This window comes from Coloeus monedula (assembly GCF_965178545.1).
Source record: "Coloeus monedula genome assembly, chromosome: 2".
Classification (NCBI taxonomy): domain Eukaryota; kingdom Metazoa; phylum Chordata; class Aves; order Passeriformes; family Corvidae; genus Coloeus; species Coloeus monedula.
The window spans coordinates 9630967-9657033 of NC_138782.1; positions in this window are offsets into that span (position 1 = coordinate 9630967).

The window sequence follows — 26067 nt, forward strand, 5'->3', positions numbered from 1 at the left end:
CACTGGTGTCGTGCAGCAGAAATCTCTCGCTTTAGCACACCTGCTCACAAATTGACTGTGGAAAGAAATAGGCCACATTCTCCCTACAATTGCTGTGGTGAAACTCAGGCATGGATTTACCCAAGAGACCCCATGGAGTCTCTCTCTTTCCTTTCAGCATCCCCACAGTTCTCTTTGAATTTGCATCTACCCGTTGCACAGCGTAACAAAAAGTCAGCTGGGTATGTAGCTCCCTTTTCTTGCCCTCTTTCTCCGCTCCCTTTTGATCAGAGGCACTGCCACTGATCACACTTATATTCTTCTGGAATTGTGTGAGAGGGAGCAAGAAGCAGGCATAGCAATTGAGAATTTCAACCTCTTCAAGGGTTTGGAGAACTGGTAGCTTGGAGATTGTATCACAGGGTATAAGAGTCTCAGTCAATAATTTGACACTCCCAACAACTTGCATTGAGCTGAGGTTTCAGTCTTAAGAACAGCAGCTAGTAGAAATGGGAGTGGAGTTACTGAGGACCTGCTACACCTCTCAGAGGTTTTTATTTTTCCTGCTCATTTACAATGAATGTCTTGTTTTGTTTTGAATTTGTCTACGTTCAGCTTCACACTGAGGGTAACTTCTATATGTTTGCAGTATTAACATTGATCCACGTTACTGCTGTGATAATTTATTTTTACTACTGTCCCAAAAGAGCTATTTGAACCCTTGAAGTTGTGTAGGTCTGGTTGAGGTAAGAGAGAAGTTACCCTGGTGTGCAAGTAGCGTACTTGAGGTATCAGTGTTAAACATCAGGTGATCACAATTAATTGGATGAGGCCCTTTTCTGTGGTTAGAAATGGTGCTTCTCCCCACCACCATTGTGGAATAACTTACTTAGAAGGAAAGTTTCTTCTCTTTTCAGAGAAAAGTTGGCTCATGCTTTAAAATCTGGAGATTTATGTTCTTTAAAATGTGTGTGGGTTTTTTAATCCTGTCCAATGTAACTGTAGATGGTCTCCATAGCCATATAAATCCCCCACTATTCTTTGATTCCAGCCAACACCTTGGCTTCAGTGATACCTAGTTGTTATGTGTTCTGCTGAGTTACAGTGAAGCTAATTGTATTTGATATGGCTCCAGTACTCAATACAGGGAATGAACTTGCCTAAGTCCGTCCAAAGGACTTACGTAGTATAATCTGTGGGTCTTCTCAACAAGCCAGCATTCTTAGCAAGCTAAATGTAAGTATAACCTCTCTCTTTGTTTCTTCTTGTTACTAAAGATCCTGTGTTCCTAAATGGCAAACAAGGCAAAAGGAAGTTGAAAATTCTATTGGTTAAGACACAGGCTGAAAGTTCTCCAAGTGCTGAATTTCATCTACAGGGAAAATTCTTGAGAAGGTTTCTTCTAAAACATTGTGTGTGAGAGCGTTTTCAGTTTTGCTTTGTCACTTTTCCATGTCACTTCTTGTCTGGGTTTGTCTAGCAGATGCGTAATTTTGGGATATCACTCCTAGGAAAAATTTTTCTTGTTCCATTTCTTCTAAAGAGTCACAGAGGTTACTGACTTGTAGTCTGTGATACTAAATCGTTCAATCTGTCCCTCAGACTTTTAAAGTCTGCTTTCCAGTTGATGTGAAAATCTGAAATTCATTCTTGAAGAAACTTGAGGCTTCTTTAATGAGAAAATGACATCACTTTTATCAGCCTTGATCTTTTGCAGTCTAACTAGTGAAAATTGTGGGTTTCACATCTTCTGTCTTGTGGGTTTCACATCTTGGAGAATCTTGTAGTTTATATCAAGGCACATTTGGACTTTTTGCCCTTTGCTGCTGGCCCAGAACTTGAATATTGAGTACAATATTTTGCATTCTTTCCCCTCCATATGTAGTATAAGATTAAAGATTAAAAAAAAAAAAAAAAAGACAACTTTCCACATATTTGAAGCATAAATATGACTGTGATATGACTACCCAAATATAACTTTTGTTCCCCATTATTCCTATTCTTTGGCTATGTAAACATCATATTGTAAACATGACAAATTTGTGTTCCAATGAAGCCTGTAAAAGTCACTGGAGGTCAATCTTCTCCTTTTAGTTGGAGTAATTTAAATCTGGAATAACTCAATTCGCTTAATTTGAATTGCATGAGTTGACATAGGTGTGGCTGACAGCAGAGGCTGGCTAGCAGTTTCCAATACCAGGAAATCATGAGGTCACACTTGCTTCTTGGTCCAAAGACAGCTTTGTCTTCATTCCAGGTGAAGCCACACAAAAAAAAAGTGATTCATAATTTTTGGTTTCTGCTCCTGTGTTGTAGTCACAATTAGCATGTAGGGTACAGAGGCATCAAAATACCTTGAGCAACTACAGGAGGTTTAATTGTTATTGCCTAATAATGTATTGCTAGGAAAAATAGGTGTAAAAGAAAATCCCCCTTTCCATTTCTCTGAGTGAGAATAAGAATATTATATATAATATATAAAATATATAAATAAATATATAAAACCTACACAGAAGACTTGATGAAAATTGCTGATAATATTTTTTTAAAGTCTATCTGACAATAATTTTCTGTATTAGTTCTTAAACATTTTCACTTCAGATCTTCTCTCCCTCTATTTGTTCCCACCAACAATTCACAGAAGTGCAATCAAACCAACCAGACTCAAAAAAACCTAACTTCTATAAGTAGGAGGTAAAACAACCCTTTACTTATTCCAATTATTCTTTGAAATACTGCTTTTGTAAAGAAAAGGGAGAAAAAAGTCACCACCTAAAGAAAGGACAGAGACTGAGACCAGTAAGGGTTGTATAATGGGGGAAGTATGCTCCCTTTCATTTTCATTAAATCCTTGCCAGAAATACTTACTAATCCTCCAAATACTGTTTCTGCAAAAGAACTTGGAATCATTAGATGAGATCTTTCTGAAATGTGGTGAACTCATTGACAAGATTTAGTTAGTTAATTAGTTAGCTTAATAGAATATATGTATTTCTTTTTTCCTGCTTTGCAGAAGAACTAGAAACTTCTGTCTGAAGTTTTTAGGAATATGAACAAGCCTGCAGGAGTTTAAATATTAACACTTTCTGTTCTGTGTTAATCTAGACTACTATTGCTGAATAAGTTGTGTTGCATCTATTAAGTTTCTGTCTCTACAATTTCTCAGACACTGGTAGATATAAACTGGAGATGTATGGCCTTATTAGTCTATCTCTGGACTTCTTAGAGTGTATCCCTATGATAATAATGACCTTTTCTGAATGAAATATAATAAAATTTTAACATTCTAGTATCTAATATTAAATAAAATACTTTAGAGTATTTTAATGTAAACAACTTACTTTAATGAAGATAAAATTACTTTAAAAAATTTGAGAACTTGGACATTCAGAAATATTTTTAGCACCAGATTTTTATAGATTAATTTTCTTTTAAATTAACACAGTGATTTATGAAGCACTAAGCTGACCTGAGCATCCCCTTGTTTACTTTGGGCAAACTGAGTGACAAAAATGGGCTGTTTAATGGCATTTTCCTTTACCAGGCAGTTTTCATTATCCCACAATGTATTTATGACATGGCAATATAAGTAGAAATAGATTGTATTGGCACTGCCAGGACTAGTAAAATATTCCATTTGTAATACATCTAGCACTGCAGCTCTTCATTGTATTGCCAGTGGAATTTTCAAAATATGCATCATTGACATAAGTCTGCTCTCCCCAAAGCAAGTGGAAATTTTAGATGCTGAAATAAGAGCAGAATTTAAGGAGTGAGAACTTTTGAAATGAAAAGTTGAATACAGGGTAAGGATTTTTTTTTCATATAAAAGGATTGTGCTGTCTAACAAAGTTTAATGAACATTCTTAAAGATGTGCAATTACACATTTGCATAGCCATTTTACACTTTCTTAAAGTATTTCAATAGCTACATGCCAAAAATGATATCAGATGTAGTACCTTTGTCAATATGGAGAAGTTAATTTAGCCTTTCTAGCATGTCTGCTCTGTGATCCTCTCTTAGAGTCATAATATTTCTTCCATACTGGCTGGATTCAGGGTACAACATAGACTGTCTGGGAATAAATCAGGATTATGTAGAGTGAGTGGCTGTTATTTATGGGACAGTTGTTCACTGGCAAAGAAGTTGAAGTGTATGTAGCTGATGCGATGGGAACAGTGAGGAGGAGACCCCCGAGACTGCAGGAGACGTTTTCCTTTTCTCACTTCCCTGCCTGGCACCTGAAGAAGAAATTTTAAGGAAAGGCCTGCTTTGTCTCTGCAGCTTCAGACAGAAGCCGACCCACTGGAGATGCAGGCAGGAGAGAATTTAGCTGTTAAAGTCAAAGAAATATTTTCTGATTAGGTGTGAACTGATTTTATTATTTTTCCCTAACGGCTTATAAAGTGACCCACTTTAGGTAACTTTTTATGAAGTATCAAAAAGCATTTATCCAATGCCAGAGCAGCTGCTGACAAATTTCAAGCTTTTATTTCAAAGCATGAAACAGTTAAGTGGTTGGAAGGATACTTTTAAGCATGAGAAAAGCAAAGTAATGTGAAGAGCTGCACATTTATTTTGAAATGTCTGCAGTCCCCGTTTGCATGAATTTTTACTTGGTGTGGTGATCCAGCCAGTTCACCTGATACTTCTCAGCTTTCATCTCAGTATTTCTCTGAATAGAAATAAAATCAACAAACCTCAAAATCAAACCACCAGCCCCCCAAATCTCAATGTAAAAAAACCCCACAAATTTGAAGAATTTCCTTCCAAGTGACTGCATTTGTCCGAAAGCAGTGTTTTAAAATGGGAAATGTCAGTTGATCTGCTTGACAAGTGCTGTGGCTATTTCTTATGCTTGCAGACACAGCAGAGAGCTAAAATTCTGACTTTGGTGTGCGTGTAAGAGCATGCCAAAAAGGATCAAACCGATTTCATTTGGATAACTCAAAGAGATGAAGTTCCTCACTAGCAAGTCCCATGCAATGTCAGCATGCCAATAGTTACGTATTTTAAAGCTTTGTTATTTATAAAATAAAGATAGTTTTGAGTCAAAGTCCAGATCTTACCAACACTTAGCCAGCACAATTTGTTGTAAAGTTAAGCAAGTTTGCAGGATGGTCCCATGTAATTTTCACTTGTGACTAGTTAATTTTACTTCTTTGAGTTTTAGGAGTTTAGATTTAAACTTTTGAGAGCTTTCTGGAGTGATTGCTTGTTGGTCTTATGAGATGTCTTTCAACTGAGCACTGGAAAATCAAGACTACTAAAATCACTGGCAACATGACTTGGAAGAGTTTAGCATTGCAGACCTGACTTTCCTTTCTCCCTGGGAAGAATTTCAGTGGGGATTGATTTGTACTTAAAGAAATGAAATTTGTCTAAATTGTTAAGTAGCATGTGTTTTCTTTTAGGGAAAAAAATCCAAATATTCATGAATATTCTAGGTCTCCTTGATCTGTGGAGTTTTTGATGATGTGCCTTCCTGAAACAGCCTGTGTTACAGAAACTTAAATTCATAAACCAAACATATTCCCTTGATAAATAACCAGAAAAATAGAATATTTTTAGGAACATTGAGAAAGTGGAAAACTCAATCTGGAGTGATTACTCATGCTCACTTTAGAAAAACTGTCAGTCAATACCAGTTTTTCTACAATCAAGAAGAGTGGAGAAAGGGAGAGGCTTGTAGAATTGCATACAAAAAGACAGCTTTGGTGCAGTCTAATAGTTGCTTAGAAGACTTTGAAGACAGACTTAACTACCAAACTTGACTCAGTGCACGATCAAGGCTGTCTATCAGGAAACATGCACAATCAATGACACAGCAGTTGAGTCTTGAATGTTGTGGTATAGTTTGGATATTCTCTTGATCAAAGCATGATGGATTCATATGGTAGGAACTAAAAATACTTCTCTGTAGAAATGAATCTTGGCCATAGTAGATGGAAAAGGGAAATGATGATTGAGTTATGCTGATTCTGCTAAAGAGCTCCAGTTATGTATTAAGGCAGTAAAACTCCCGATGAAACATGGGAGGAATGTATTACTAGTTAATTACAACAGCAAGATATGCCATTGAAGGGATTATTACCATATTTTATGATGACTGGTTTATCATCTCCTTGTTTGTACTTTCCTTTGGTAATGAACTTACCTTCAGAAGTTTGAAATATTCAATATTTGAGCACTAAATATTGTACCCATTGTATATGATAGGAGTAGTTCTTAATATATGGAGTAAGAATACAACTGCAGATGAAAAGAAAACCCAGATGAGAAAATGACATTTTCAATAATTATATGTAGTGCTATGCATCAGCAGTGGTCTGGTTGTTTCAGTTTAATTTTTCTGGTGATGATGAAGTATATAAAGCAATAGATTTTTTGTAATGAAAAGCAAATTCTGTTCCAGCCAATGTGGCCGGTAAAGTTGTTGGATTCCCAGGCCAGTTTCAGCGGCATCTCATCAAATGTGGATGTCTGAAAGATGAACATCTCTTGTTTTAAGTAGTTGGACAACTGTTTGATTGCTCCTTCTATAGGAAAATAATCTCTTCATGGATGGCTATAAGTGGCATCATTTTTCCTTTGGGTTCCCATTGCTGTCTTCTGTATATATTACACATCTGGACTGTAATGGAAACTTGCTCATTCCTCTGAAACATCTGTTGTGTCCTGCTGCAGTGAAGACCTACTGTTATTTTTGCTGTGTACTCCATAATTGCATTAAATCTTTGTCTAGCAGCCTCTGTTCCAGGTACAATAAATTCAAAATCATGCAGAAATAATTAATACTTTTTCAGGAAGAGTTGCCTTATTTCACAACTAGGCTTTTTGTTTTGTTTTGTTTGTTTAAAAAAAAAAAAAAAGGTGAAAAAAAGGCAAGTCAATGAAAAAGCAGAAAGAGCTTTCACTTTTGCTTTGGAAAATGTAAATATCTGAGGAGAAAAATGTTAGGAAGTTTCCATCTGGAAAAAGATTGTTCCTTTCTTCAGTTTAAACAGGTTATCCTGTTTATGCAGCTGCTCATAGAAAGGCCTTTAAAAAAACCCCCGAATCCCCAAACAAACAAAAACTAAAAAAGGATAGTAATGTAATGGATTCTTCTAGTAAGAGGAGGAAGGAAAATGAAAAAAAAGGATAAATTATAGAATTTCAGGCTCCTGGTGGTTTCTGCTGTTAAACCCTGGTGAGGGCTGAAAGAGAAGTGATGGCAAATATTAGTCGTCTTTGGAGCTCAGAGCTCACTCAGTCAGAGACTCTCAACTAAACCGATGAGAGAAAAAAGCCTTTTATTTCCACAAACACAGCTCTAGAGGAGGCTCTGTGTCCCACCATCAAGGAGATCTAGTGAGAATCATCACATGACTCTGGGCTAATTTTTCTGCTAGTTTTTCCTTCACTCCTCAGGCGCCAAGACTTTTATTTGGCTGTTTTCTCAGCATGGTAGAAGAAAATAAAAGGATTCTGAGAAAGGGAACTAGGATTCAGTGATCTTGAGAGTGAGTAGTAGTAGAAAAGTTCTATAAATTTTCACACAAAATCTTTGCTTTATTGTATTTTGTACCACCGTCAGATCCCACACGCTGCCCTGACACATTATTTATGTTCCCTCCTGTGCTGAGAAGGATGGGGGACTTGGACTTCATTGCTACAAGACCGTGTGGCTTTGGGGCAATAGTTTTAAGCACTTCCTCTTCCATCAGTATTCAGGACACAAGGAGAAGTTATTTTTTTATTTTATGGCAGATCAAAGCTGGAGAGTGCAAGAGAGATACAAAAGGAAAACCAGATGCATTTTACAAATACACAAATTGTGCTATCAGAGCATTAAATATTTACCAGTGAGTGTCTGCCCATTGAGTACTTTGGTATATTTAATTTCTTTTTATTGTTATTGTCTGTCTGGACTTGGACTTATCTCCTTGGCCAAAGATAAAGCATGATTTGTGTCATGAGCATACAGCATGTGAAGCGGTGCTTAGGTTTTTCTTGAGATTCAATTAATGAGGTAAGGAAAGGGCAGAGGTATAGAAAAAGGCTTTGCTAAGCTGCCTTTTAAATTTCATACCATATTGAAAATGGAACTCTGTCAGAAATAGTTTTGGTTTTGAAGGTCTGCTCTGTGTAACCAGTACAAGAGGCAGCTGCCTAAAATAAGAAAATATTAGGGGGGTGTTTGGGAGCTGTTTATTGAGGGCAAGGCAGGGAGCTGTGGGCGGTGTGTGGTTCCCAGGCTGTCCAGGGCAGTGGGGACCACGGAGCTTGTGCTGCTAACAAGTGGATGCTAACATATTAATGTATTTTTACTTTTTGGCAAAGTATTAAGGCTAGAGAGTTGCAGACTGTTTGTGGCACATGGTAATTTGTTGAAAATCGCTATTTGCAAAATAGAGGGGACCTGTTATATTAACAGAACTGACAAGAAAATAAACAGCTATTTTTAGTTTTGATGCTGTTTGGTGGTTTTGTTGGGTTTTTGTTTGTGTTTTTTAATCAACAACCTTTGACACTACGAAAGATAGACACAATGTTGGCTATTAATACCAAATCAAATGTATTTAAATGTGCTGTCTCTGATACTTAATAAATGTTGTAGTGTAGCTTTTTGTGGCTAATAAAACTTGGTTTACATTACACCCCTTGCCTGCTATGATTTGCCTCCTAGGGCTCACTTAGAGTGCATTAAGAAGCTGCACACAAGTTCAGTGTGATTTGCTGCAAAACTTAAATAATTCATTTATGCACCACTGCTCTCAGACAGTGTTTTTACAAACCCTGTAATGAGACAAGCTGTGAAATGTTTTACATGGTGGAAAAGAGGTCTGCTACTCAAGAAAAGTCTTTCTGCACAGATTTGATTCCTTGAAGTCTTCAAGAGGACTTTCCAAGTATTATGGTGTAGAACTCCGAAGCACACTGATGTGCTCCCACTGATGAGGCTGTTTGTCCTAACTCAGCAATATCTTTTACTCCCAGTACTTCCAGTGCTTTCACTGGAGGACCTAAAATGAGCATGGGATACTTAAGGAGTGCAGAGTGGAAACTCTGGTTCATTATTCTGGGACAAGGCCCTTTCCTGACTTTGACTATTCCTTGTTTACCACACTGTTACTTGTTCTTACTCTGCTCTCTGCAATATACTTGACTTTTTAATAATGTGCATGGAAGGAATTGGAATGATCAAAGTTAAAATATACCAGAACTGAGCTTTGCTGTCAAGGTTGTTGATAACTCCCCTGATGTTCACTCTAAATTCTTATCCTCTGGAGTCACGTTCCTTCTGTGCAGCCATAACCTTCAATATCCTCTGCAAAAGTCTTATTGTCATGTGGAGAAGCTTAAAAGTATGCCCTGCACCTGTACTTTCAGGAAGCAGTTCTCCTGATACGAAATATCTCTATTATTCTCTTACTCTAGTAATTTGGATGGAGAAGGGGGATTGGCACTTGGCATTGGTGGTGGAAGTGAGACCTCTCTGTCATTTTTGGATGCGTATTAGGCTATAGCTGTTAACTACATGATCAGATCTAATTTGTTCTACAGGAAGAACAAATTACAGAAGAATTAAAACCTAAACAAATTAGTCCTAAATTAGTAATTGGGTAAGAATAATGTGTTTATAGCATGTGTCTGACTTTGCCAGGAAAAGTATCCAACAGTTTATATTTCCCATGCACATCTCAGTACTGACTTACGGCTTAAGATGAGATAGGGGAAAACCTAGGTGTAACTGAGACTACTGGATGGCTTTGTTTGGAATTCGTAACTAATTGGAAGAATGTGTAATTAGAAGCAGATTTTAATTTTTAGTATTAAGACAAAAGTGTTCACTTTTTCATAACTTCTTAACGTGTCAAATTTGCTTTAAAATCCTTTGCTAGAAAATATTTTGTGATTGCCTGTAGTTTTGCATAGCCATTATAAAACTTTAAGTGTGCAAAGGAGATTAATATTTTACAGAATGAAAGCTGGAGAAAAATGAAGAAAACAAAATGCTTGTGCTACTGCTAGGTAGAGATCCCTTTGAATTTGCTAGCACTCCTGTGAGCATTCCCCCCTCTTCTCAACCAGACTTGAATCTGAGAAAATTACCATCTGTGCATAGATATGCAGGAAATGAGCTAAATTTGTAGTGTAAACATTTTCAAATGAATATTTGCACAGTACAGTCTCTAAGTAATGCATTATCCTCTTTCATTTGGTAATCAACACATATCCCTTATGAGTTGTGTTGAAAGGGAAGAGAGTGACTCTCACTAAACTCTAATTATCCTTTCCTTCCTCCTGGGAAGAGCTCTCTTTAAGCTCCCTTTTGTGAGCTGCTCTGTGTTTCACAATCATTACACCTCTTGATCACTCTTTCTCCTTATTTTGCCTCAAAGTGTACTGTAGAATGTAAGGACACAAACCCAGATAGCTCCATGTAGAGATGTCTGCTGAATTCCTATGATGTAGGATTCCCAGACCAACACAAAGCCTCAGTGAGATTCAGAGAAAATAACTTTCAACTGAGGTTTTATGCAGGACACAGGTTTGTGGTAATACATAAATATTTCTTGGCTTAGGACTGGGAGAATGACATATTTCCATTAGCCTCGAAGTATTTTTGACTCAATTCAATCTGCAGCAATATGAGTCAGCTGTTTTCTGCTAAGCAGTGTTTCTAATTCAGCCTTTTTCCTAATAAGCACGTACGTATAACGTGAGCTTCCTACACCGATTAATCTGTGTTTCCTCCATATGGTTTGTAGATTTTTATTTTCTTTTAATTCAGTGCAAGCTGCTGAATAGTAAAATGCAGTCAAGATCTTGTTCCAGCGAAAAACGGACTCCAGCTGAACTTACCAGGGAATTGCCAAAATTAGCATATCCTGGTAGTTTTGGGAAAGGAATTTTTCAGTCCATCCATCTGATTAGTAGGGCTTGAAAATGGATGAAGTTTTGAGTAGTCCTGTATAGAAGGCCCTGTGTTTTTCTGAGTAAATTTTTGAAGGCAGGGTGTATAGAAGAAAAAAGCTGGACCAAACCTCACTGAAGCTGGTTCAGAAGGACGAAGTAATAGGCCTGTGGAGTTGTCCTGAGATCACTCAGCTGAGATGCTACACCTCGGCAGAAAGAGAGGCAGAAAGAATGGGGACATCAGAAGATGGAGAAGATCTGTGTTTAGTATAGTATTGAACTTAAGAGGTTTGGAAGGAGATACTTTGTATTTGGGGAGGGCAGGAATTTACAGCCTGTGCATGAAAAAGAATGATTTTCTTTGCTAATTTTAATGTGCAGTTAGGAGTGTTAGAGTGATACCAGCAAAGCTTTGCTATTACTGCCTCTGGGCTATCAGTAAAGCTGTAGCCCTGTTTGTGTGCATCCACGGATACAGAGAACACAAAGACAAAAAGCAGTGCACACATGCATGGTAAAGCACTGCAAAATCTAACTACCCCTTCCAGAAACCTTGATTAACACTCTCTTTTCCCCCCTCCAAAAACCAAAACTGAACAGAATAAAAACCTTTTTCTTTAGTATCAATGAAATCTAATGGCATAGTTTTTCTCCTTCAAGCAGGGAGAATGTTAATCCCTGGAATGCACTTTGTACAAATTAAAGTCCTTTCCTCTTCCAAACATGATTTTTAACAAAGGAATCAATCTCCCTCCCAGCAAACCAAGGTGAACAAATACATATACAAAATAATAAAATTGCTTTTTTTCTTATTATAAGAGTTTGTTTGGTTTGCAAAGCCAAGCTGGAATATTTATGCCCTCCCTTTTAGGGAAGGTCAGCAGATATATACTCAATTGCCTATTTGTGTGCGTTAAATCAAGTGACTCTATATTCAATATTTTGTTTTTTAATTTTGCCTGAGCAGGAAGCTGGAAATCTAAATTAATGGCTCTTCCCCAGTGACATAAATTCTGCGAGGTGTTTGTAGCTTGCTTGCCTCGTTAAAGTGCTCTGACATGATTGATAACCCTTGACCCCTCCGACAGTGAAGGCTGCTCAGCAGAGGCAAGTAGACCATGCAGAGAACTTGTACTAGGATCCAAATTCAAGATGTTTTCATTTTTTCCAGTTCCAGGTTGTGAGGAATGGTTTCTATAGAGGTTGGTACCCTTCTTGTTTTCTCACTAACAGCTGCTGTTGGGCATGATAATATACCAAAGTCACTGCAGCTGAGTAAGGAGAAGTAAAGCGTGTTCCTGTGGGGTATCTGGGGGCAGTAAAGTCCCTTCTGCTGAGGGGGGAACTGCTGTGCTGGGACCATCTTGTGCACACCCTGTACTGTTATATGGTGTGGGTAGTTTAACATGCAAAGGGTCCCCACGTCAGTGGTCTACCAGATGTCCCACTTTTTCCCCCTTTCTCTGTTTACCTGTGCACTGACTTGATGGACCTTGAATTTACAAGACCAGATTTCTTCCAGAGAACAGTAAAGTTGCCATAACAAAGATCCAGACCATAAACATTTCAACATACTTTTCACTGTCTTTTTAGTGTTCAGTTCATTTTCTCAAGCAATGATTGACCCTTGTCTCATTCCAAGACAGCCTTTACTCCAATGGACTGGGAATCTGATGGACCAGTGCAGGCAAGTTGAGGTGTGGGCACCTTGGGAAAAACTTCTGTTAATTCTGGAGCTTGGATTTAATCTCATACTCTTTTTCCCATTGTATGATACTGAGGCAGAGAGTGGATTTGCCCTCTGTGTCTTAACATTTGTGAGGCTTATGGGTTTGCTAAGGGATAGCTTGCAACTCATATTATCAGGATCTTTCCTGTAATGCAGCAATTCAGTCCCTCCCAATTTGTTCAAAATACAGGAACTTAACTTGAGCAATAGGTATTATCTACAGCTAGTTCTCAGTAAGGTGTAAATGAAAATAGATTAAATGTCAGATACAAATTATCCTGATCTGGCTACCCATGCAAAAATTGGGAAAAAAGTCTAAAGTGTTTGGTCTTCAAATAATAAATATGCAACATTTAATGAAATTCCCAGAGCTTTGACTATAGGTCCGAATCAAGGATAAAATTGTCCAAAAAACCCTTACAAAGGACTGAAGAAATGAATAGCACCAGTCACCTGTGGCTGTTGTTGTGGCTGGGATCCCAGCAGAGGTACCTGTGTTGCAGCATAGAGACATCTCTCTAATCAATGTTACTGCTACTTTTTATTTTGTCTTTAGGCAGAAGCAGAAAGTAAATATAAGTAAAAGAGCCATGCACATTGCTCTTTCCATAATCCTTGTTCTCTGAACTACTTTTTCCCCACAGGCTATTAGTGTCTTTGAATAAGTATCCAGTTCTCAATGAGTGCTGCGCATCTGAAGTTAAAGTGGCTGCTAGTAACTGAAGTGACAGCTACGCAACTGCTAGCAACCAAGAGAAGCTTGCTAAACCTGAAGATGTCACATCGTCTTTGTAGTTCCATTTCAAAGCTTTTGGAGACTGAAGTGCCATATTTTCAGGCAGAAACAGGTAGTCAACTAGGGTGTTTATTCATTGAAGGTCAGGCTTTTGTATTATGAAACTTCTAGCAGATGTGATAAGCAGTAAATTGCAGATCTATCACCTTCTCTTTTCTATATATGTATTTTTTTTCTCCCTGTGAGTGTGTGTGTGAAATCAGCAGAATACTGCCTACATTTGATTTATGGCCCACTTTTGAGCAACTCTTATCAGGCTCCCACAAGCCCTTTTCTGATGCAACTCGTGTCTGAATGACAATAGACAACCAGTGCCATTATGCTCCAAAATCCCTCTCTGCATTCTAGACACCTAAGATTACATCTGGGCTATTGATTTATTACTGCCCCCCCTGCGTTTTTTTCCCCCACAGGGACCAGTTTGTTCAGCCTGAACAAGATAGACTATTATTAAACTGAGCAAACTACTCCATGTGAACTTGGTAGAGAAATAATCATTTGCAACCACCTTTCTAACCACCCAGGTTCATAAAGAAATGTAGGTGTTGAAATATTAAGACTGTTTATATATGGGTCCCACCATCCGTGTTTGTTCAGATTATATATAATTTATATACATGAAATGAGACCCAACAGGCATTCTGTTGTGTTGGACATTATAGGCATATTGCCTAAAGCACAACAGTATTGCCACTCAATGTACAAAACCCAAATTATTACAAATCTTCGTTATAGAAATACCTATTGTAACGCCAACTGTATCTGTGGCAGGAAGATTTTATGACACATTTTAGAGCCTCAGCAAAATTTATATATTCTACCAATAGATTTTTTTCTTTTTCTTTTTTTGGGGAAGGAGAGGAAGCTATAAATTTTACAGTACATTGGATTTTTATATCTCCTAAAAATGTACTGTGCAGGATCCACATTTAATATCCCTCAGCTATAGTAATCTGTGTATTTAAGTCAGTAAGTGAGAAGATACAGACAGGGCTTCTAGGTAAAATGGTTATTTTTTTCCTTTCTCTCTCCTCCCCCCAACTCCCCCTTCCCTCCTACAAGCACATACCTCACCCCTGCATCTTCTTTTAGTTCAAATAGCATTACAAAAGCTGATACACTGATTCAGGCTTCACATGTGAACTCCTCTGGCTTGCTTTTAGGAAACTCTGAGCACCAGAACACCAAACCAGCAACTTCTGCAGCTGCTCTGAGAAAAACCCAGAGCATGGCATGGACCGAACACCACAGAGACTTTCAAAGCTTTGCTCTCCCTGTTCTTGGTCATGGGGACAGATCTGCTTGACTTTTGAAATACACCTCCCATAGTCCTATATGACCTACATCAAAAGTTTTTTTTTATTCTGCCTACTATTCATTGTGTTTAAGTGTCTGTCATTGCTTGTGTCCTGATAGACTGTTTTTTCCAGTGACATGTGGGCAGGAAGTGTTACACACAGGCTGTAATTTAAGTATTTTGTTTTAGGCATTTCTTTTTTCTCCTGTGGAGCAAAACACTCTATCAGCAAAGAACCAAATAATGCCAGCATCGAGTTGGGAAAAATTAAGTTTTGTCATTTGTTACTAGATGTCAGGTGATTATCATGTAATTTTCTCATATTTAAGAATAAAATAGTCCTTTGGAAAAAAAAAACCCAACATTTTTCATTTGAAGTTTTATAATTATTCCATGTCTCCTTCTCTGGGCTTCTGTTTCTTCTCTGTCCATTCTGGGCTTGATCCTGCCAGATCCTGTGTCTGTTCCAATAAAACACCTATGGATATAGTCAACAGCATTTGAAAGCTCAGATATCCATGAATGGTTTTGAAATATTGCAGTATTTTTGTTTAAAGATAGCTGGTCTGTTGGGTGTCTGAGTAATACCTATCACTGAGGCCTTGTAGAAAGTGAAGATATTTTTCCTATGAAAATCACACCTTTTCAATCTAGTTGAGCATCTAAATACTGGAATGAGAAAAGGAACTGTGGGAATGCTGAGTATGACTGAGTCTGTTCAGTAGCAAAGAAATAAGTTATACAGAAATACATAAATCAGAGTAACACAGACCCATAGATTGCATTGCTATTGGTAACTGAGAGCACTATGGCTCTGCAAGGATATTGGGGACTTACAGTAGTTTCTGGGTAGAGTAGGGAGAATAATTCATGGCTGATGGAAAAGGATGAAATGTTCTTTTCCTCAGAATGGAGCAAGTAAGAAGGGATGTGAAGGCAGCACAAAACAAGAAGTGGAGAGTCAAGCGAACTGAAATATGGCAGGCTGAAAAACCCAAAAGGGAACACTTTTTCCCATAATGTGTAACTCAGCTGGGAAATTCTGTGCTTCTATTCAACGGAGAACAAATCAAATTTTAGAGAGAGATAACCAAATTTATAGCAGTAGTCCATGCTACAGCAGGAAGAGCAATGTCAAGGTCATTAGCAATGCACTGCATCCAGCCTTCAGTATGTGGGTAGCTGGGGCTTGAGAGGGACAGGTAGCCAATAAATACAGGTAGCAGAGTTAAACTTTGAAGATTAGTTCTGGCCATAAGAGCCTACGCTTGAATGACTGTTGCCCTTATCTAGTATTGTATTTCCATTAAATTAAATGTTCTTTTAAAAGTTTGGGATAACCAGGGTGTTGGATGTCCTGTGCAGAATGTTGGTCTCAGTCTCTCTATGTCATGGTTGATTGTTGTACAGAGGAAACAGAAAGCACAGCAATGCAAACAATACAAAAGAGATTTAAGTCTTGCTGAAGCTGACAGTCACTTTTGTGTCACTCACTACTGTTTGGAGTAAACTCTTCAGAATCTTTCTGGCATGTGTTACAACTGTTGCATTATTGCATCTCAGTGTCACCAGGAAAAGCAGTGGCAGAAACCTGCTCTGGGTAGGCCAGATCTAGAGTTTTTATGGCTTAATGGAGGACCTCGTCTTCTGTCATGAAAACTCCACCATTCCCTTATAGCAGCTGACTTGAAATTGTGATGTATTTGTCTAAAGGCATTTCCTGGTTTTACTATGTTTTGGAGCAGAAACCTATTAATTTCTTTTAGCTCCTGGTGTCTTCTACCCTGCAATAGAGACACTGGCCCACAAAAGTATTGGCTTGCATAATGCTGCTTCAGATAAAGGTCATAAATGGTCTTATTTGGAAATTAATTCAAATAAGAAAGAGAACGAGCCAAAACCAAGCCTCTACTGGGCATGTTAATAATGTCATTTGTTTACAGAGTGCAAGATCTCTGCTAGAGGACATCCTGAATCATTGGCTGCTGCCCGTAGTGTTTGCCTTTGGTTGTCCCTGTTGTGAGGGAAGTGAGTCCAAAGGTCAGAGAGACTCTGCTGGATCAACAGTGCCTGAAGGTATCTATTCATCTTGTGGAAATCCAGGCTGATATTTTGAAAGATGGAAGTTAGGATTTTGATGCTTAAAAGAAAAAATTGATGGGATTCACTTCCTACTGTGGACCAGCTCTAGTCATTGGTGCTACAAGAATTAGTGCAGCAGTTCATGAACACTAACCAGAAAAAAGGAGGTCGTTGAAATGTTGGAAGACAGTGGCAGCAGATTAGAACGGGTGTTTGAGGGCAGCATCTGTAGTGCATGTGACAGGAATGCCTATCGGCATGAGTTTTTGGTATGCTTATTTCTAATGCATGCAAAGTGTGTGTGGTTTGGGTTTTTTTCTGAGCAGTCTTCAACCCAGTAAATGCAGAAATATTCCCCTAAAAAAAAATCTTTGTTTCATTGCACTTCTCATACATACACAAAAGGGGGTGAGAAGACACAGTCAAAAAATAATCTTTAGAAAAGGGTGTTTGTTGTAGAGGTGGCCAGGGCTTGCGTGGCTCCGCGCAGAAAGTGTGCTGAGTTTCAGCAGGTAGCAGGTAAAAGAGCAAACAAATAGGGAGCCATATTGTCAGCCATGCTGAAAAGTGCTCTGATGCCCTTTCCTAAGCATTTTCTCATCAACAACAACAACAAGATCAGATGTTAATGTCAGAGACATGAATAGCACAGCCACATGGCTCTTGGCTCTTTCCTTCAATAAGTAGCAGGAGCAATTAATTAGCTCTTGGAACATGTTACATCTATAGAGAGGATTTTAAACCCTCACTTTGTTTTTAAGATTTGACAGTAGTTCTGAACTGTTCAAAGGTGCATGTTTAACACCTTGGCATTCTGGCTTCAGCAGCAGGTACACAATGGCTGTCTTCCCGCAATTTCAGTTGCACTTTTGGTTTAAGAGAGCATGTTTCACTTATTACAGTGAATAAAGAGCAGGGTATATTCAAACACTCTGCAAGGGTCTCCTGGGTGTAGCTATGGATAGTAGGTAGTATTTATGCTCCATTTTGTATGCTTGTCAACAGCTCTTTTTGTCAGACTTCTTTTTTTTTAATGCAGGTTGTCCTCAGGAAAGGAATGAAAAGGAGTGAATGTTGTCTCAGCTGCTACAAAGTGCTACATTGTCTCAAGTATAAATCATCATCCTGAAGTTCATTAACCTTAATATAATTTAGTCTTCATGTGTCATCAGTTGAGCCCAAGCCTTCTAGATGAGTCATTCACTATCTGCTAGATTTGTGGGGGCAAACTAATTTTTGTATATAATGAACCTTATCCATAGGCCTCTTTCTTTCTGCAGTCTGCTCATTGAATTGGAATGGCATTTGTTGGACTGAGAAGGTGCTGTGAGACAAGCAGGGTTGCGACAGCCTAAAAGAATAGGAGCAACCAGCTCCAGAGAAAAGTCCTTGTAATAGCAAGGATGTCAATGGAGTGATGTAACAGCTCTGATTCTCCTTTTTTCTATGGCACCAGTGTGTAAATCAGGAATGGCCCTGTTGCAGCAAAGAGAAATGTATTTGAGAAACTTCTGCAGAGCTGCCATGCACCCAGCCTCGGCTGTGCACAAAGCAGTGCAGATGCCCAAAACTGAGCATTGAGGAAGTGTGAAGACCTGAGGGATGACAGCAGAGCTCAGCTGGTGTCCTCAGCAGCCATCTTAGCCCACCAGCTGCTTTGCCAGTGTCCTGCACTGCCCAGGGGTCACATAATGGTTTGATTTTAGGGAGGGATGTAAAGCAAGATAATGTAGCCACTGACCTTGTGGATTTTTACAGGGAAATCATCCTGTTCCCAGGGGCTGGCGTGACACAGGTGGAGCTCGCTGGAAGGTTTGACAAATGGGCTGTGGAGACTGGCACTGTGTGTGGAGCAGAGGCAGGGGTCGATGTAGTGTGTATAAGATGAAAGATGAGGACAGGGCTAGGTCAGGGAGAGCATTATATCTTGAGCCATAGTCTTTTCCACTGTCCAAACTCCACAGAATCAATTTCTCCATCTCTTCCAGCAAATCAGAAGCATTTTTAATTCACACTTGTAAAAACTGCTACCTATTTCTACTACTTTGTGGATTAAAAAAAATACCTGAACATGTACACACAGATATATAACAGAACAAAAATTCCTCCACAGCTTCAGGTCATCACTCTTTTGGCTGCCTGAAGCTCACCTATTGACAGAAATCATCTACCTCCAGCTGATCTTACTTCTCAGCCAAGGTCTGAAAGTCTGTCACCTCCTGTCATGATCTGTCATACAAACATCACACACAGTGTTAACCTAACAGTTAGAAAGATTTGTTGCAAGTCTGTTGGCTCATTTTTAAAAAAAAATTTTAAACCCCCTAATACAATGGGGTTGAATTGTCTTATAGATTATGGGGAGAGGCTGGGTCTCAGTTTATCCTAGTAATCTGCCCAGATTTCTCACAGGAATCCTGTGGACTGCACAAAGAATGCTTGAGTCAGACTCCTCTCTGCTCAAGACTCAATAAGGGCATGTGTTGATCTAAACACATATATCTTCATCTGTGCTGGGGGGATAGGGGGCAGAGAAAAGAAAATCAATGCCATCTGTGGCTGAATTTCTAGTTGTGTTTCACAAGGCTGTTACTTGGCTCATCTCTTACCTCCAGACACTGCAGAATAGTTCTGCTGCATTCCTTCTGCATTCTCTAAGAAGATAGGCTTGGCCTATTACTTCTGTTTCTGCTTCTTCTCTGTCTTTTTCAGCCTTTTTCCCTCTTCCTCCTTTTTGCTTCTCAAGGCTTTTGCCTCTCTGATGCCTTTTTTGGCTTCTCCATTGCCTTCCTCTCCAGGGCTCTGAGTGGGCAGGGCCAGTGAATTGCTTCCCAAAGACCAAGAGCTGCAGTAGTCTGGTTTTGCCCTCAGAAAAATAATGATTTTTACAGATTTTCTGATTTGAAAGAGGTCTTTAAAATCAGAAAGAGGAGGTCTACCTGCTAAAAATCATCTTCATTTGAACAAAAGTTATTTATATATGTAAGATTTTTATAGGCGTCTTGAGAGAATTGAGAGAAAGGACCTATAGGTTGTTATATAATTTTTGAGGTCTTTGTGCTACATTAGTCTCAAATCAGAATATATTTGTATCATTACAATTGGTGTTGAATTTAAACATCTTTGCTTAACATGGTTTAAAATGATAAATGTAGTTTAAACATAACATAAAGCTTAAATGCTGTTTTTCTTCTTTTAAAGAAATTCTTGCTGTTTTTCTATGGTTTTCTGAAAACTCTTCCTTTTGCTGTCACAAAACAATTCCAACTTAAGCACTAAAAATACTTTGAATTGTAATAACAATAAGAAATGGCTACGTTCAAGGTCTAGAGAGAGTAAAGAATGGAGTTGTAGTTTTGAAACCCCCTAATAATTTACCTAGACCAAATCTCCTAATCTTTGCACCACATCACCTATTGTATGGAAGAATCAATCAGTCAGCTGTATTGATGTCTCTCCATTAACTAGTTTGTCCTTAGTTCTTGACTAGGTGAAGGGTCCATGAGGATACGGGTCCTATCCTCAGCTGCATGACCGGGAGCAAGACTGAGGCCAAAGTGATGTTTGAAAGGTTTTCTTTCATTTGTAGAACAAATGTTTTCATCCAACTGTAGCACAGTCAAACAGAGTGAAGGAAACATAACAATCCTCCTGTCTCTTTATCTGTGTTTTTATAAGGTCACCCATCACCACAGTATCTAAGTGTCTTTCTTCTTTCCTTCAAGGGTCCTGGTCAGGAGTTGAAAATAAGGAAAAGAGAGGAAGAAAAACCACAAAGGAAGAGGCATATGAAAAGTAAAAAAATACGGAGCTGGAGGTGAACCTAAACACTCAGAGGTAGTTTGCCTTGAGGAGCAAGAACCCTTGAGACCTATGCATAGACTTTGGAAAAAAGAACCTGTGAACAATAGTAAAGGCTATGAACATACCATCCCTCTGACAGGTATGTAAACCTTAAGATTAAAATAACAGCTTCAAAAATCCTTCTGTCAGAGTGAGTTCGCTTTAGCTAGTCAGGGTTTCAGGGGAAGTATCATAAAGACAATATATATCAAGTGGAGATAGCTAAGGAAATTTCTGATTGAAATTTCTGAACAGGTTGGTCCTTGAAGCATATTCTCTAAAACTTGACAAAGTTACATGACATTAAAATAACATTATATAACATCAAGTAATTAACGGTTCTAACTAGTGGATTTTAAAAATATTTTTTCTGTATATGTTGAATCATCTTTAAGATAAATTTTGTATATAAGAAAAATGAAGAATCAGGAAGGGAACAAAATTTGAGTTCCCTTTTTTTGTATTTGTGTCAGTTATTGTTTTGATTTTTTAAAAATTTCACCAACATTTCTGGCAATTCCAATACTCTTTTACTTCACAAAGTAATTGTGAAGGGTTCCTTAACAGGCTTTTACATTTTTGACTTAGTTTAATAATGTATTTCCACTCTATCACATTTTAGTTGTGGGGGTTGGTTTATTGTACTTACATTCATGGTCACACTGAGGAAGAGATGGTGGGTATTTCAATCACCTATGAGCATCTCTGAACATCCACTAGTTGTATGCTAATCACATCCTTTCAAGAAACATGGGCCACTAACCTAACCCCTTTTTGCATACTGCAAGGAAGTAAGAGAATTCTTGACCGCAGAAAGCAGACATGATCTATATCAAAGCAGGGAAATTACTCAGCAAGTGCTCATTGATACTTCTTTAAGCAGCAGCTGCCTCCTCCTGGAGATCTTAGTTGAGGTTTGCAGATGACCACATGTAATGATGTGGTTTCTTGTCACTAATAATAATTATGTGAGGCAGCAATATGTGGTGCAAAATATTATTACTCAGTAAGTGGCATTTGACTGACCTAGCTACCCCAAAAGCTTATTGCCAGGTTTTGTACATCACCACTGCTTCCAGAAACACAGTAGACTTCAAGAAATGTTTAGCAAAAATTTCAGCTGCTGTCAGGCCATGTACAAGTCAAGTATAAGGCCCACCCGAGTCAAAGGCTGGCTTACACTGTGGAGCAAAGTAGACTGAAAGGTCAAATTCTCAAAATCATCTCATAAACTTTGACATTTACTTTGACAGATCCCATACCTCTCTACACAGCCACTGGTTCAACAAAATACTTAGACCTATGACCAGCTAAGAAAGATATGAATCATTGCACTGCCTTCAACATGGTGACTCACATCCCCAAGTAGCATCCCCTGAGCTGCCCCTCTGGATTGGCCCCTTCACTCCAACACTGCTGGGATGACTTGTCTGCAGTTTCAGGTGTTTATTAAAGGCAAATGGGTCATGATGATGGATTGTGTTTTTGCTGCCCGATTGGAAAGTATGACCCCAAATAATGACCCCAAATATTGGGATCTCTTATTCCATGTGGTTCTTTCCTATTTATTCCACCAAGAAAAGAATGCCATATGTAAAAGCATTATAATTCAAGAAGAAGAATTTTTCCAGAAGTGCCACCCCCCAATTCTCAAATAGGAGCAGTAAAATAATTTCTTTTAATTGTTTTGCCTTTACGTTTCTATGTACCTGTTCTATGCAATAAATTTCATCACAAATCCAAAGAAATGTTCACAGTTTTTCCTCAGACATGTTATTTGTGCATGTCTATCAGAGAATCATAAAAATCAGAGACAGAAAATTTCTTTTGCATTAGATCATCTCATCGCTGCCCTTGCCAGCACAGATCTTTTCCCCTGTACAGTACATTCTCCACTGCTTTGTCCAGTCTAGCTTTAAGTAGATTAAATATGGTACTTTCTCACTGTCCTGACAGAAGCTGTTGGAGAGGCTTGGAGGTGATTGACACTGGCACCCTCTGAAGGTGTGTTGTGGACCTTACCACACTTGTCATTTGTATCCAAACACGGTGCTTTCTGCCAGCTGTCATGAGTATTGTGTGGCCATAATTCTTTCAGTGTTCTGTGCGGAACACTTGCAACTAAGATGGAACAAAATAAATGAAAATGTGGTTTTGGTTTCTTTTTGGCAGACAATGTACATAGGGTTAATTCATTTGAGCAACCCAGAGGGGAAATAGTAAGGTGAGGGCCTCTAGAATATTTTGCTGATGAAAACTAGAGGTATTGAGATATGATGTGCTTGTCTGCACATGAAGATTTTACCTAGATAAAGAGGTATATTTTATAGGGTTCAATTAATAACTACATTTGAAATACTCGCTTCTCTCGTGACACAGAAAGCAGATTTAGCCAAATGGTTGGTGCTTTTGAAGAGCGCTACTGATGATATACATATTTAAGCAAAGTAGTAATAATATTTGCAGTTTCCTTTTCCTCTGAAGGAATGTATCCAGTGTTTTACTCAGTCCTTGCTCAAACTGTGCTGCTGCTTTGGGGTTGGGACATGTCTGCCACTCCGTGGCATGACAAAATATAGCTTAGACTTGATGGGAAGTCAGCAGTAAGCTACTGGACCTCTTGTATTCAGACTCTTATTCTTGAACTATTCTGTTTCTCCCAAAAGGTGTTAACACACTGTCCAGAACAGAAAACAAAGGGTGTTAGCTGATCTCTTTGTTTAAATGTTTGCTTTCTCTTCTTGTTGTCACCAGAGCCTCATCTTCTAATTGTACCAGCCATAGACCTATAAAGCCAGGAATCTCGAAGTACAGTTCTCCATCCAGATCACTGTCATTACTCATTTCTATAGCCTTACTGAGAGAGGAATACTGTCTCTTGGTGCAGCCTCTTTACTTAATACTTTTACTCAATTCATATTGAAGGTTCTTAAAGTAGAGATTATTCATAGCACTTTCACTGCTTGCTGTTACTGCCTCTGAGTTCATGAATCCTAAACTAAGATCACATCATGTAGCCCAACTACATATCCATAGATATGGATATGTAGTACCCCATTAAAAGGTCATTTTAAGCAATTAATATTTTATTTATAAATACTTAAAAATATTTATTATAAACTGGGCTTTAAACAGCAGCTCATGAGAAAAAAAATCCATTACATTTGTATTAAAACATGTTCAAAAGTTTAATTATAAGAAGGAAAATTCAGCTGAGCTGTTAAAAGCATACATTGCAATACCCTGCTTTGGCCAGTTCATGTTAGGCTGCTACATTCAACTGAGAAGGAAGATTTTGTTGCATTCCACACTAAATCCAAGAAACCAAACTAGTGATCTAGGGAACAGCTAAATACTCCATGTTCTTGTCTTTCTTGGGCAATACTCTTGTCTGAGACTCTGGGTCAAATGCTGCTGTTGAAATCTGTGTGACTTATGGCTGAGAAGGAGTTTTGCTGGATTTGAAAGATGAGGGTTTGTGCCTACTGGAAAGCCCACTCTTGAAAGTGGGAGTCACCCTCCTGACTCAAACTGTGGGCTTTATATCTAGCTCTGAAGGGTCCCCCATTTTGCTCACCCAGTAAATCAGAGGTCTGACTCCAGTGGAATCATCATCTGTTTGGTAGGGATCCTTCCTTGTAATACATTGCTTTGTTTTGTTTCCTTTTTCTGTAAACCCTTTCTAGAAAAGTCTTCTTGGGCTGTTTCCCTGAAACATTACACCCTTTAGGAGAATAGTATTTGACTGTTTACCCCTTTGTAATACAGGGCTGAAAACAGGGTAGTTTTAAAAATAAGTAATATTATAAAATTATAAAAATCATCATCATCATCACTCTGGTAATTGTTTTATATCTTTACCTCAAACCAGAATGACCAAACATCTCTGATTAATTATCCTACAGGAGCATTTAAATTCAGCAATTGTAATAGTTCTTAACAACTGCTGTTGATGGTGTTATTTTTCACTGGTAAGAAAAATGGTTATTGCTCACATTGACCTCCAGTAAATCTTGTCACCCAGCCCATACCCTAGTCTTGAAATATAATTAAAGCACTCTGGTTTGATAATAGTGACTTACAAAAGTGTAAGAACTAGTATTTACATTTTTTCTTTTCATTGCTTTTAAGTTTCATACAAAAGGAAAGGTAATGCAACTGAATTACCTTAAATGGCCATGACTGATTTATTTCTGTCTAGAAATGTTGCAACTTACATACATCAATTTTTTTTTCCCTAGGATTACCTCAGTGTTTGATTGGCCTTTTATTTTTGGTTTTTTTTAAGATGATTTTAAATTCAATCCACAGTGTGAGAACCTTCAGAGGACTGAAGCAGTTGTTTTTATCCTACATGAAAAAAGGTGACTAAACGAATAAATAAAAATGAGGTTTACAGCTATATATTTCTGCATACTGCTGTTCATGATATTCCGTGTTGTTGTAGCAACATGTTCCTCATCTATATTTAGTTTAATAGCTGCTTTTGGAATATTGCAAGCTAGTACAGTATATTATCAAGTGGTTTGAATGACATCATAACCTATGAGTGTCATCTCTTGTGGGTTATAAAATCCTCCCAAACCTTCCGTTTGTATTAATGTCTTGTAATATAATTTTAAACCAGGTATTATAGTTTACAGTGGAAGGATAAAATTCTGGCCTGCCTTGTACAATGCACTGGGGGAAGAAGAGGGCAAAGTGTATTTCCCACCCTACTCAGGCATGGACTGGGCAGTGCTTACTGAACTGAGGGTTTCCCAGTGGGCCAGGAGAAATTTGTCAGTCTCTGGGGAGTATTTTAGGTGGTCCCTCACTGCACTGAAGAACTTGATCTTTTGTTGAAATTAGATTTGGGGACAGATTTGGCACCCTGTCTTTTGCCATATTGCCACACAGTGCACCCACACACATCCAAATCCTCACTGGAGGTCTGTGCCTCTGTCCATTGAGGACTGAGGGACTACCTTAAACTGAGTTTAACTCAGCTCAACTAGTGTTGGTCCTGCCAAGTCCAGTTGTTTTTGCAGGAAAAGTGGAGTAGCACCTTCAGCAATTCGATGGGAATCCCTTGGTGCAATTCTGTCTCCTGTTTCTTAGAGAGGAATGTATTTCTATCTCCTGTAATCCTATTTTATATTGGAGGTCTCCTTACAAGGCCTTTTGTCACTTGTTGGGGAATCTCTGGCAGGTATACTGTCTTCACTGAAGTGAACAGGGAAGTGGAAATCTCTGTGAGTGTTGTGAATCACAAATTTAAGCCTATGCCTGTGTGGAAACTGCAAGTGCACGTGGGTCACTGGCCACTATTATAGCCCTACAGCATTCACTAGATTGCAGGATTCCTAGAGTAATTAAACTTAAATTAAATTTAAAAAAAAAAAGCCATATGTTGTCCCTGTTGTCCAAAAAGGTCTCCCTGTGTTTTGGAAGGG